The sequence below is a fragment of the Vombatus ursinus genome, unplaced genomic scaffold, assembly GCF_900497805.2.
Source record: "Vombatus ursinus unplaced genomic scaffold, bare-nosed wombat genome assembly UNPS02009205.1, whole genome shotgun sequence".
NCBI classification, from domain to species: domain Eukaryota; kingdom Metazoa; phylum Chordata; class Mammalia; order Diprotodontia; family Vombatidae; genus Vombatus; species Vombatus ursinus.
In genome coordinates, this window is record NW_020948983.1 from 30814351 (window position 1) to 30829527 (window position 15177).

The following is a 15177-nucleotide window of genomic DNA, read 5'->3' on the forward strand; positions in this document are numbered from 1 at the left end:
GAAGTTTGGACCTGCTTTGTTTCTGACCTGTTTGTTCCTCCTTTAGCAACCCGGTGTCCCCCTGCTTCTGGAGGTTCACTGTATTAATACCAGACTTAATGTGTGCACCCAATCAGCATAGCCCACTGCAGCTCAGAACTCAGAGCTCAAGAGATCTGCCAGCTTTAGCCTCCTGGTAGCTGTGATTACAAGTGTGCTCCACTACACCAGGCCACGGCAATTTCCCAAACGTGGTCCAGCTCACTCTCTTCCTTCTAGTTAATTCTAGGCCCAACCTATTTGTTCCTCTGCAGCTCTTGTCACAGATATACATATGTTAATATCGATAAATTACATCAGTACCCCTCAATTAGCATTCCAACAGCACGTCATAGTCTGAAAAATAGATTTTTAATACATTTAGTTTTTCTTTCATGAGCTTTTTTATTTTTTTTAATGCTAGTAGCTTGAGTAATCATGGATCTCAATGAGTTGACCTTGTAATATCCTGAGGCTTGGTGCAGTCAACACAGGAATATCTGAAGAACCTTACTATCTGTAGGGAATCCTCCCTTTCATTTGGACTCTGCATATGACGTCCTCTGTGACAGTCATGAATAAATTATAACACAGCTACAAGCATCATTGTCACTGTCTGAATCCTTTTCCATGCCATCTTCCTCAGTGACTTCAGCACCTGGCTTGTAGTCTTTCAACTCTTCCATATCCTTGGTGATTTCAGTATTCCTATATTAGCCTCACCTTCTATAACTGTCATATCCATTTTACTTCAGCTACCCATAGGGAGGACTGTACCTTAAAACCTCATCATTATGTAAAATGATTCCTTCTCTAAGATTCTGATAAACCGATACTGCTTCTCTGGTCATCATCTTGCCTTCTACCTTTTCACCTGCTTCATTCTCCAGTGTTCTCTTCTTCCTTCTCCCAGTTCATTACCCATTTTTTGGCTTTACCCACTTCCCTTCAGTCTTGAGGCTATTTCCACAATTCACTGTCCTCACCCTTGAAATACTTGCCTCCTCGTCGTTCTGTTGTTCCTGCCTTGCTAATCTCCAGCCTTCTGTTACAACTATCGTTTACCTACTTGGTTCTCATGCCTGAGCTGCTGAGGTCTGAAAACTGCTGAGTCTACTACAAATCCACGCTCTAATCTAACCTGTGCTCTCACCACTGTAATGCAGTCTTTTAATTCAGCTTTGATTGACTCCCTGTTACCTTTTTCACAGTAGCAATTCTAAACCTCTTACCAAGCCCCTCATTCCACTTTCCAACCCTTCCTCATAGCATATGATCTTGTATTCCTGAAATTAAGGGTGCTTTGTCTCCCACGTTCTGTATCTTAAAACCTCTTGTTTTTACCCCTCTTCTTCCTTCTCTTTGATTTCAAGGGATGAGGTATCCTTATTTGTCAAGGCTAATCTTTTCTGTTTATGCCCTTAATCCAATCCTCTCCCATTTTCTCTAGGACCTTTCTCTGTTAATATTTCCTTCTTATCTTCCCTCTTTTCTCCGTCTCCTAGTTTCCTTCCCTCTGTCCCCAGGTAGGCTGAAAACCTCTTCTTGACCTTAGGATCTCCTCGAGCTACCATCCTTTGTCTCTCTCCTTCGTAGCTAAGTTTCAAGAAACTACTTTCTGTCTCCATTTCTTTATGACCCAGAAACTCCTCAATTCCCTGAAATTGGCTTCTGTCCCCACTGCTCTACTGAAATTACTCTGTCCCAAGATCACCATGACTTCTTTATGCCAAGTCCAAATGGCTTTTTCTCAGACTTCATTCTCCTTGACACTTCTACCACATTTGACACTGACCACCCTCATCCTTGATGTTACCTCTTTCCTTATCTTCTCTCCTACTTCTCTGTCTTATTTCTTCTTGGTCTTCTCTGGTTCATCTTTTTGTCATTTTCTGTGTCCCCCAAAGCTATGTTCTCAACCATCTTATTTTTCTATGTGTTCTTTTCAATTTAATAAGTACTAAGTAAATACTGGGAATACAAAGACAAAAATGAAAATTGGTCCCTGCCCTCAAGGATCTTACATTCTGCTGGGGAGAGGGAGCATAAGTAAATACAAAACATACAAAGTAATTTCAGGAGGTGTAGAATACTAATAATGGAGGAAGGAAGTCAGGGAAAGATCTAATGTAAAAAGTTGCCCTTTACAGTCTTTAAAGGAATTAGGATGATCGTTCCTAACATGGGAGACAACCTGTACTAATTTGCAAAAGAAGAAGATCGAATGTCATGTGTAGGGAGTATCTAGTAGGCTAGTTTGCCTGGAATATAGAAAATGTGAAGGGGGGATGATGTGAAGCAATTCTTTCTTAATAATCTTATACTTTGCTAGGACTTCAATTATTACCTCCAGGCAAATGATTACCAAATTTGTATATTCAGCCCCAGTCTGTCCCCAGAATTCCACTTCTGTATTTCTGATAGCCTACTAGATATCCCCTAGCTAGCTTTAAAACCAACATGTCAAAAACTAAATGTTTTACACAGTTCCAATTTCTGCATTTCAGTTGATAGTGCTACCATCTTCCTAGTCACCCAGACTTGAAACCTTAAAGCCGATTTTAACTTTTCCCACTCTCTCACTACCTGTATTCAATCAGTTGCTAAGTCCTGCGGATTACACTTCCAAAATAAACTCTAGTGTTTGTCCTTCTGCATTCACACTAGTACTATATCCTAGTCCAGTCTTTTTGCCTTTACACTCTCCTTTCTTTGGTCTGTTCTTCACATAATTGGCAAAATAATCTTGGTAATATGTAGGTCTGACCACATCCCTCCCCTACCTGCTTAAAAATGTGCTGTAATGGAAAGAATTAACTCTGGATTTGGCTTGAAAGGACCCGGGTTGGAGTTTCAGCTCTGCCACTTAGTCCTTGTCTGACTTTGGGCGATTCGCTTACGGTCCCTAGGCCTTAGTTATCTCACCTATAAAATGAAGGAGTTGGATTACATGACTTCAGAGGTCTCTTCCATCTCTAAATCTCTGATCCTTCAATGGTTTCTTATTGCCTAAAGGATTAACAATGCAAACTTTTTAGCTTGACATTTGAGGCTCTCCACAAAATGGCTTCAACCTGCCTTACGAACCTTATTACATACTTCTTGTTGAGTTGTTTTTTAGTCATGCATGACTCATCATGACCCCATTTGAGGTTTTCTTGGCAAAGATACTGGATCAGCTTGCCATTTTCTTCTCATTTTGCAGATGACGAATCTGAGGCAAGCAGGGTTAAGTGACTTGCCCAGGGTCACACAGCTGTTAAGTGTCTGAGGCCGAATTTGAACTCACAAAGATGAGTCTTCCTGGCTCCAGGTCCAGCACTCTATCCACCGTGCCACCTAGCTGCCTATTGCACGCTACTCTCCTGTATTTACTCTGTATTCCAGTCAGACTGGGTTTCTAGTTATTTTTCCACCTTGCCTTGTCTTTCTCCTTGTCTCCCTGCATTTGCACAGTGTTCCCTTTGTCAAGTGCTCTTTCCACGTCTCTACCAGTTGAACTTCTTCTCTTCAAGGCTCAGCTGTAATGCCACCTCCTCCATGAAACTTTCACCAAATTAAAAATTGCAGAATCTCAATATTGGAAGGGACCTGAGAGGCCCAAAAAGCACCTTAACAAGAGCATCTGTAGAAGTGGACACCTCCTGAAGGCCTCCATTGTTGGAGGCCTCAGCCGTGATTCCTCATTTGTGTAGCTTTAATTGTAATGAAGTTTTTCCTTCTGTCTCTGCTTCTCTGGAACTTGCTGTCGTTGCTTCCGGTTCTGCCTGGTGATACCGTGCAGCCATTTAAATACCAGAGTGACTCAGGGTCATCTGATCATACGTTTACAAGGAGCCTCATTGTACAAATGAGGAAACACATTCAGAAAGACTTGCCAGGATCACACAGGAAGGAAGTAGCAGAGTTGAGAACTGAATCCAGATTCTTTGATTACAAATCTCTTTCTTCCTCATCATTTTAAAAAAAAGCATTTTGCATTTCTCCTTTGTCCCTATTACATTCTGCCGTGAAACATACCTATCCATGTATATACTATGTCCTCCTGTTTGCTATCATCATGGTGGCAGAGAAGAGAAAAAGAGAGTGAGAGAGAGAGATACACAGACAGACAGATAGCTTGGTGTAATGGTTAGACAACTGGCCTTGAAGGCAGAAACATTTAGGTTCGGTTTCTGTCTCTGATATACTGTCTTTGTGACCCTGTGCAAGTCACAAACTTTTACTGCTCTCGTCAGTTCTCTAAGAATGTAAGTTAAAGGGGCAGCTAGGTGGTGCAGTGGATAGAGCATCTACCCTGAAGTCAGGAGGACCTGAGTTCAAATCCAGCCTCAGAGCAAACACTTGACACTTACTAGCTGTGTGACCCTGGGCAAGTCACTTAACTCCAATTGCCTAAAAACAAAACAAAAACAAAAAAGAATGCAAATTATAGAGAAGGTGCAGGTGCTATATTAGTAGAGAGAGTTTTCTCAGCTGGAAGTTTCCTAGATCAATGAAATCATAGATCTAGTCCCCATCCTATTATTATTTCCTATGATCTAAGTGCAAGAAGTGATGTGTGCTACCCTGCAGTCCTTGGTTCTCCCTCTCTTATTAAGCGGGGATGCCCCTTACCTGTAACTTACTCCCTATTCCTTCCAAAAGCAGAGGTAGCTGCTTTGGGTATTGATTGAGAAAAATCAGCAAAAGGAACAAGATCTTTCTTATCTTGAGTAAGAGCGACTGACAATTACATAGCATCTGAAAGCTTAGAAAGTGCTTCACATACATTAGGCCATTGAGTTCTCATCACCACCCTGTGAGGTAAGTGTTACAGGTATTATTCTTATTCTGCACAAGGCAACTGAAATATTGAGAGGTTTAGTGACTTGGTCAGGTCATGCAGGTAATAAATATCTGAAATACAATTCAAACCCAGGTCTTCTTGACTCCATAGATAGCACTCTATCTACTATACTATGAACAAGATTTCTTATGGTCCTATAGTGAACCTAGGAAAGAAATGTAGGAATAGATATTTACATAGGAACTCTGTCCATTTTCTCTCCTTGGAATCTCTCATTAGAATGGAAAGTTATCCGTGGCAGATTCTCAATGGTTTTATTTTTTCTTAAGTCCTAAGAGGTAGGATAGTATAGTAGCTCATGACTGGAGACTTGACTCCTAATGCTGACTCCAACACGTGATACACGTTACTCTCTCTGAACCTCAAGCACCTCTGCCACTGGAAGTTAGTGGTCAGGTTGTTTTCTGTGTTAGCAACTAGCTGAGTACGACCTATAAAGAAGTGCTTCAGTCAGGAAGGGGGTTAGCGCTGGCAGTTCAACCCCCACACCCTGATGTACCTGAGATGATCTTTATTTTCTAATAAGCCCATACCCCAGAATGTTAGAGGACTGACTTCTCTGCCTCTTCATCCGGTCCTTGGCTGGTCTTTAAGATAATCCACTTCCTTGGATCTCCTGGCCTGGGTGGACAAGTTTCTTCTTCCCCTTAGTTCCCTTGAGGCCTTTGCTAGATTTTTAAGAAATGACTCCATTAGTAATAAAGAATACTAGTAATTAGTAATAAAAAGTACTACTTTAATGCTTCATTGATATCCTGGAGATGACTGGGTTTTTGAGGGCTACTTGGGGAAAGCATAAACTCTTGACAGGTGCTATCAAGCTGGAAAGTCTTCTACTGCCATCTCACTGATGTATATCTGATATCTGAGGACCAGTCTAACTAGGAGAGACAACGTGAAATGGTGAAAATGATATTGGATTTGGGTTCACAATATCTAGATTGAATTCTTAGCTCTGCCACTTACTGCCTGTGTGACCCTGGCCAAATCACTTGAGTTCTTTCAGCCTCAGTTTCTTCATCCGTAAAATGAGGAGGTTGGAATACATGGCCTCTGGGAACTCTTTTAGCTCTGAATCTGTGATTCTGTGATCTTAAATTTGAAGAGGTTTATCATTAGGTTGGCCCCAAGATGATTATCTTTGTCCTTATAGCCTATCACAAAGACAATCTGCTATTTCAGGGAGAATTTGCAGCCTATACATTTGTGAAATCACAGATCCTTGACTGTCAAAGTATAAGGGAGAAAAAAGTAAAATAAAACAAATTACAGAGTAAAAAATTGGGAGGTTTATGGATTACAAAAATCTTTGTCTTAAAGTATCCATTATCAGTCTCTAGGGCCAACTGGCTTCTAGTGCCACCTGACCCTGTCTTCATTTCATTATCTAGTTGTTCAGGCTGGCATTCCAAGATCCCTTCTACTTTGCTCTCACTAGCATTTGAGCCTGGCCTGACCACATGAGATTATCTGCCCATAACCAACCACCTTTCTCTTCTAGTTTCAAAATTCTTCCCCTTTGGACATTTCCCACCAAACTCTGGTTTTCAGAGTATTTTCAGCTGACATTAGTTCTTATTTTCTTTGCAAAGCTAGAAAAAGACTGATACCGCTTAGGTCCAGTTAACCCTTCATGCATGTCCATCTCAGCTGATGGCTCTACTCCCTTCCCTATGTTTTTTAAGGGACTGCTGACTTAATGTTGGCTCTGATCTTCAGGGAAGTGGACACCTCAAAGCCTACCTCATAATTTACATAATTTAATAGCAGTAGTAGTACTAATAAGGCTAATATAGCTAGCATTTACATAGCACTCTAAATTTGCAAAGTGCTTTACCTATTATATCATTTGAACTTCATAACAACCTTGTGAAATTGGTCCTATTTTTATCCTCATTTTACAGATGAAGAAATCGAGGCACAGAGACATTAAGTTACTTGCTCAGGGTCACTCAGCTAGTAAGTATCTGAGGCAGGATTCAAACCTAGGTCTTCCTGACTCTGAGTTTAGAACTCTATCCGTTACATCACAATTTCTCAAATACTTTACATAAATAGTAATAATAGTACACAATTTCCACTAACAATTATTATACCACCTCTCCCTTCAGGTAGAAAACTCCCACTGGTTCTGCTTTCTGCTTACTCTATCTTGCTATACAAGATAATAAAAGAAAGTCTTCATCTATCATAGTGGGGAAAGGCAGGTGGAGGACTATAGCTCGGGGATGGCATGGAGAATACTAAAGGTGTATATTCCCAACTCTCCCGGGGGTCTTTGAGCTGCAGGGTTCGTATTACAACTCTTTGTAATCACCTTGAAATTCCACTGTGGTGTTTGTTCTATTTTCTAAAGCCTGGGTGGTTTGGAGTTGCTGGGCTAGTAATAAATATATACATATATGCATATATATATATGTGTGTGTGTATATATATATATCTATCTATCTATATATATATATATCTGTATAAACTTTTCTCTTTCACATTTGTCCTAGAAGCCCTAGGGCATCAAATGGGAAGCTGTTTCAGGGGTTTGGGGAGAAGATAAAGGAATAGGATTTTAAAGTGGAAAAAAATGCTAGAGGGAGGGAAGGCAAAGGTGTATGTTGGATGGGGATTAGGATGTGTCTTTTCTTTGTTGAGAATAAACTTCCCACCACTTAGTCTGTTGGTTTCCTGCTTAGCTGGTGTTTGTTTTTCACAGTGCGTTTTCTCTTGGGCCTGGAGCAGGCATAGTGTTGTGGAAGCTTGGCACAGGCAAAACCTGAGGCAATGAGATTTTTCAAAAATCAATAGTGTGCTTGTAATCCCAGATCCCCTTTGACAAAGCTGTGTTCTCTTTGTTGGATGTTCTGGTCTGCTGGGAGATCTTGGGGACAGGGTACCCTCATGATTTTCTCGTTTGTGTTTTATGAAAGAATCCTATTTTCTTGCCAGGAGCTCATGAGAAATAACCCCCAAGACCTGTCTTCTATTCTAGTTGCTCCCCCACCAGACTATTGAAAACAGCCTAGCTGTTCCTAAGACTAAATTCCAGCAACTTCTATTCCTGTGTCTTTGCTGTTGGTACAAAGATACACACCTTTCCTCCTTTATTTTAAGTGTTCCTGAGCACTGAAATTCTGAGAAGGTGAGAGGTGAACGATCACCTAAAGTGACCAGCTACAATCCAGGCTTGATGGGCTGTTAGAAAATATAACAGTGAAGTTATAGGGTACTTAGGGCCATGCCCTGTGATTTCAGGCAAACAAGGCTTTCTCTTGCTGTGGGGGTATGCAGCTTAGTGATCTGTGAGTTCTTAGTAATTGCTTTACTGACCTTTTCGACTATGCTCCTTTCTCCCCCTGCTGGGGTAATAGAATGGGTCAGCAGTTCCATTCTGCTTTGAGTGCGGGAGTAATCCTGTGCTTAATGGTAGCTCTCGATTTCCTGCCCCAGAATGATGTAGAGCTGGAACTAAGTTGAAAGCTAATCGGGCCAAACAGCTGGATATGGTTGTGAATAGCTGACCTGCTCCTGTCCTCTTGAGACGGGCTAGTGGATTCCATTAGAGCCCAAATGTAAAGACCCCTTCCTGAAAAGGTTAGGAATTCTTTGTCCTCATAATTGATATCTTCACCTGGAAAAGGTGAAGACTTAGGGCGGCATTAAGAGTTGTGAAAGCTAAAGGTGATAAAACTGTACTCAAGGTTGAATTTTTAGGATATTTTAATAGGTACAACTTGGGTTATTGGTTAGGATCTCAGGGCAGGCATGCCTCTTAGAGGAATGTAGCTACTAGGAGTGATACTGTCTTTTTTGTAAAGTATATAATTGAAGTGGATGAAAAAATTATTTTAAAACACATGGGTTGTTGTTGTTGTTGTTGTTTGTCCTTTGTTCTCAAAGAGGACCATGACATCTGGGAGATCATTGGTCAAGGAGGACTAAAACCTATGGGGCAGTTTGGTGGTGCAGTGGATAGAATGTTGGGCCTGGACTCAGGAAGACTCATCTTCTTGAGTTCAAATCTGGCCTTAGACATTTACTAACTGTGTGACCATAGGCAAGTCCCTTAATCCTATTTGCCTCAGTTTCTACATCTGTAAAATGAGCTGGAGAAGGAAATAGCAAACTACTCCAGTATCTCTGCCAAGAAAACCCCAAATGGGGCCATGAAGAGTTGAACATGACTGAACAACAAAAACAAAGCCTGTGGATATTCATTTTCCATTAAGCCATCTTGCCTTTTGTGTGTTTGAGTTTTCTGCTAGGATCAGATGAAGGTGTGGTCCTTGGATACCTGATAAATTTGTCTCATTCCTGTGCTGAGTGCCATTAGGACTCTGGGGAAGAAATCAGTCATACAACACATTGAGTCTGGATTTTAGATTTTAATGGGTTTGGTAGGAGGTATATGTGTAGGTGGAGGTAGCAGTGGAGTAGAAGGCTTCCCTCCAAATGGATTTTCATGAATTAAGGCACTACCAGATTGTTGCTGTTGTTTTTGATCCTTCATTCTTGAAAGGGAGCAATGATATCACAAAAGTGATGTCTTGTTCGTGAATTGGATTTGAGAGACAGCTGCACGAAGTTGTCAGCCTCTCTCTCGGCCAGAGTTATTGAAATCCAGTGGCAAGACATAAGTCAAGATGACTGGGATGACCTGGGATGCAATGGATGACCTCCGCCTTTCTAAATTATGATTTTTTCCAGGCCTCAGTTTGTCTCCTGGTTTAGGAAGCTTTTGGACAGAAGGCAAGGCTGAAGGTTATCCTTTATGCTTGTTTCCTGTTCCCATACATACTTGTGCCACAAGATGGCAGAATTTGACTGGAAAACCACCAGCTGGTTGTAGGAAAAAGGTGGTACATTTCCTGCCTTTCAGTTCTCATGTTAGGTGCTTTAGATTTCTGCATAGTCTTATGCTTTTGCTTCTTACCCTCAGACTGATTGATTCTGTAGCAGATTGTGAATGTTTTGGGTTGGGGTCAGAGAGATCAGAATGGCTTTTCAGTGACTCTTTTCTATATATTTGTGCCTTGTCCCAGATCTAATGGGTTGTAACCAGGGCAACAGTTGAGGTATACGTTTGGACATGTGTACCTCTTCAGCATCAAAGCTGAAGAGTTTTGCTGATGCTTTCAAATCAAGGAGTCCACCTACTTACCTATATTTCACCTGATAACCAGACCAACTAACCTGAGGACATTTCAAAGAGAGTTCACTGGTTGTAACTGGCTGACCCTGTTCATTTTGAGACTGGTGGATTTCTTTAGTGCCTAATGTAAAGATCCTTTTCTGGAGAAGTTAGGAATTCTTTGTTCTCATAACTGATAACCTGACAAAGGTGAGTACTTATGATAAACCTAAAAGTTGTGAAAGCAGGAAAAGCCTGAACTATTTAGTTTGGGGTTCCGCAATTATAGAACATGGAATGGGTTAAAAAAGTGAGACCAAAAACTTGGAGGTTTGGAAAATAGGATTTATGAGGAAAGGTTGAAGGAGCTGAGAATATTCATCTTAGAGAAAGGTCCTCGGGACTCCTGGACCGGATGATGACCAGCTTTCTCCACTGATCTTTGAACAGGAGAAAATAGGCATATTGCTGCATGAGAAATTTAGGTTAACTATAAGGGAGAATTCATTCGTAATCAATTTTTCATTTTACAAATATTTATTAAGTTTCTATGAAGAGTGGTCTGCTAGATAGTGGGGGGGGGCAGGAAGATACAAAGTTTAGATAAGACAGTTCATTGCCTTTATGGAGCTCATAGTCTGGTGAAAGATAGACAACCACAAATATCTGTAGCACATCTACTGATGACATTTTTGAGAGAGTCAAATGTTGCAGGATAAATGCATTGCCAAGCTACACAATAAAATGTATATTTTGTTTGAAAGGGTAGTTTAATTTTGAAAGAGGGGGCAGGAGATCAGGGGAAGTTACAATGTGGTATCTGAGTTGGGTTTTAAAGGAGGGTTGGGACTCAAAAGGTGAAAAGGTGAAGGGAGGTATTTCTAGGAAGGAGAAATGGTGTAAGGGAAGGCAGAGGCTGTTGTTAAACATTGACATGAGTTCTTGATCTATGTTATGGAGTCAGCTTCTCTGGAGTCCTTTTAAGTGAAATAAAATCATTTTTCTCTGGGATGGTTTAAGGGTGGTTGGTTTTTGCCTGAAGGCAAGAGAATGGATTAGATGATACCTAGAGATCCATTCTTGTCTCTACTAGACTATGAACTCCTGTGGATGGGAAATATCTTACCTTTCTTTCCTATCTTCCACTTTGCCTATCAACTAATGAACAAGTTTATTAAGTATCTTATTAAGTACTGTGCTAGGCACTGAAGACACAAGTAAAAAAATGAGGCAGTCCTTGCTCTTAAGGAGTTTTTATTCTGCCAGAGGAATACAACATATTTACAGGTATTACAAGAAAATACAGCAACATTTTTAAAAATAGTAATTAGGGCGAGGACTCTCACAACTGGGAGAATCAGGAAAGCCTTCTTAAAGGAGGTGGCATTTGAGCTGAGCCTTGAAGGGAACTAGGGGCTCCAAGAGGCCTAGGAGAGCATTCTAGAAATGGGGGGAGGCCTGTACAAAGGTATGGGAAAGTAGAACTAGGATTCTACAGGGTTCAGTGGAAAGGGAGGATAGAGTTGGTTAGAGACTCATTAGAGATTAGATAGGTGTGATGGAGCATGGAGTGGTTACTGGGGAAAGGAATGGTGGTCTTAGCAGTTTATTATTCAGAATCACAGGGATTTTAAGTAGAGCCATGGAGCTGTAGATAGTCTTGTCCTTCCCAGTAGGAATGGTAATGTTAATTTAGTTATTATTCCCTGAGACAGAGGTGAAAAGTGAGGGGGGTGGGGCATATGTAGATATTGATAGGGTAGTTGGCAAGAGGTCTGATCTGGCCAAGCCCTGGTGGGATGGCTAGATGGGGTGAAGCTTAGGCTAGAGCCAACTAGAAATAGAATGTTGAGGTGAAGGTTTCCCTCAATCATCCTCCAATAAACAGCCCAGGCAACCCTGCCCCCAGGGTGAGTCCCAGAGTTGAATAGATTAGCTCCAGTTGATAGCTGTTCCTGGTGGTAAAAGGCAGGGGGCAACAGGGAGAGCACAGAGTAGACATTTGATAAATGCTTATTGATTTGACTTTTTCTAGTCTTTTGATTCCATCCACTGTTACCTCCCACATATATGCAAAAAGGTGTGACTATAGGAGGCATAAAGTTATGTTGTAGCCAGCGTCCGTCCACATGACTATGGCGCTCCATCATGGTAAATCTTTGTCCTTTGAGGATGCACTTGATTTTGGGGAAAGTCATTTGGAATCAACTCTAGTTAATAAGATGAATAATCAAGAAAGCTAGGGAAAACCAAGGTAACCTGTGTGACTATAAAGTAATAACTGGTTTTCTTGCCTGACTCCTAAGTTGCCTATAAAGGCAGTTCCCAAAGATGTGTTCTGACAAGTTTTGAGCAGTAATGCTTTTAGTACAACAAACATTATTAAGTGCCTGCTATGTGAAAAAGGCACTGTGCCAGATAGGGCACAAAGACAAAAAAATGATAATGGTTCCTGGCTGCAAGGAACTTACTTTCTACTTTTTCATTAAAATAAGGGTCTAGACTTCCAAGGGAACCCCTTTGAGAAGGTCAACACTAGTTTGCATATGTATTCTGGTATCTTTATTGAAAAATAAGTCCCATTACTTTATACAAATCCTTCTCAATACCTTTATGTTTTTCTCCAGCAAACATATATGTATATATGCATGTGTATGTGTGTGTATAAACGCCTCCATACCATGATTATGTACTCACTGAAGACAGACAGGGAGATTTCTGCAGATGTTAAAACCTTTATCTGCCTTCTATTTCCATCAGCTCCTTCCACACACACATCTTTGAATATTTACATTGTGGTACAATGGAAAGAACATTTGATTTTGCATCAGAGGACCTGGGTTTAAAGTCTCTCTCTGCAACTTGTATAACTTTGGGCAAGTCCCTCCACCTTTCTTGGCTTCAGTTTCCTCATCTATAAATGAGTAGGTTGGACTAGATTAACTCCAAGGTCCCTTCCAGCTTTAAATCCTATAACAATAATTATGCATAGTCATATATTGCTTTAGGATTCCCCATGTGAGTTCCTCATCCTTGTGAGGTAAATGGTACATGTACTGTCATTTCCATTTGACAAATGAGGAAAAGGCTCATAAAAGTGAAGTAACTTTCCAGGGTTACACAACTTTTAAGTGTCAGAACCAGGATTCTGACCCAGGTCTCTTTTCACTTTAGGTCCAGTACTTATTGCATTATGGTAGGCTGCCTCCTGATGGAGCGCTGACCTTATTCCAGCCTTTCTTTTCTATGTAAGTTCCATGTAAGTTCCAACACTTACTCTGTTTCAACACTGGTATGTTTCTTATCAAGACTAAGTGACCCATCTGTGTCCCAGGGTCTTTTTCTGATGGTGCTTCCTCCAGCCCCATCAGTGGCTCTTTGCCCGATGACCTGGGGTCATTCTCTGCCCTTACCATATGGACTATGAAGAAAGGCAGTGACAGCTTCCAGCCTGGGGCAGATCCCCATCTGGCCCAGGACTATCAGTCAGAACCCAGCATAGCTGAAGGAGGATGCATGGTCAAACAGATGGGTCAGGCAACAGCAGAAATTTGAAATGAGTTCCATAAATAACCAGTCCCCACTCTCCAGCAACAGACCAGATGTGATGCCAGGATCAAGACACTATTTACTTTAGAGAAGTGTAGTAATGCTGGTAATGTGTGAGTGTGTTAGTGTGTGTGTATGTGCAGTGAGGTGAGGAGTGTTGTTGGCAAATAAGACATGTAAGTGCTTTTGGCACTTTCATCCTTGAAGATTTGGGAGAACATTTTCCCAGAAATTCTAGCTATGAAACCATTTTGGGTAAATTACCCTCTATCCCTCAGTTTTCTCTTAAAATTTTTTTATTGATATCTTTTGTTTTTATATCTCCTCCATTTCCCAGTATAACCCTTATTTTCCACCCTCCCAGAAAGCATACTTTATAAAAGAATTTTAAAAAGGGAAAAATACAGTTCAGCAAAACTAATCAACATAATGAAAAAGGTTAACATGCAGTGCTTCACATTCATAGCCCTCATCTCTGCCAAGAAGTTTCCTTCTCATCTCTCTTCCTCTAGGCCAAGCTTGGTCATTATATTTTCTAGTATTCAGTTTTGATCATTTTGTTATTGTTCTTTCTATTTACATGGCTGTAGTCCCTGTGTCCATTATTTTCCTGGTTCTGCCTCCTTCACTTTGTATTAGTTCATATAAGTTTTCTCATGCTTCTTTTCATTGTGTCTTGTGGCTAAAGTAATATTCCATTACATGGACTTCACTTGGGTGGGCCTCTGTTTCTTCATCTGTTAAATGAGGGAATAGTGTGGAAAGAAAGTTGGATTTGGAATGTGAAGACCTTGATTTAGGTCTTCATTTGTGCTTCTTACCACCTGTGTGATGTTGGGTAAGTCCCTTCTTCCTTCTGGTCCCCAGTTTCCTAAGTCAAATGACAGAGCACTGTGGTGCAGTGGAAAGAACACTGAATTTAGACTAAGAATACCAAGATTCAAATCTCGGTTCTGTTGCTTATTGCAAGTTTGATTTTGGACAGATCACTTCACCCCTTGCTTGGAGTGATCTCATTTCTTTTTTGCCCCTTTCATTTTCTTTTTAGTTTTTTTTTTAAATTCGGTAGTTGACAAACACCTCCTCTCCCCACCTCCCCACCCCCCCATATACAAACTAGAACAGAAAAAGAGGATTGCTTATGTAACTTCAAATCTCTATTACATATGAATTGCTTTAAAAAAACAAGTATATAATAAATTCAGCTTATTACTTTCAAAGGCGGCCTGCTTTTCTGTGTTGCTTCTGAACTTCTTTCTCTTCTCTTCTGTCCATTTTCTTTGAAATGTTTCAATGACCCTCTTCTTTTTTCTTGGAGCCGGTGGAACGATTGCTGATCTCTCCTTCTTCATCCTATCCCTTCAATAGGAAAAAAAATAAAACCTTTGTAACAAATAAGCATAGTCAAGCAAAACAAATCCAAACATTGGCCATACTTGAATATGTGTTCTGCATCTGGCTTCCATCTCTTCTCTGTCCAGAGATGGGTAGCTTGTTTCCTTATCAGTCCTCTGGAATGTGGTTGGTCATTCATTGAGCAGGTTCTTATGAGTCCATAAGTTGATCTTGAAGGTCCTCTCTAATACACTTATGCTTCTATTCTGAGATACTACATGTCTTTTCATCACTTGTGAGAGTG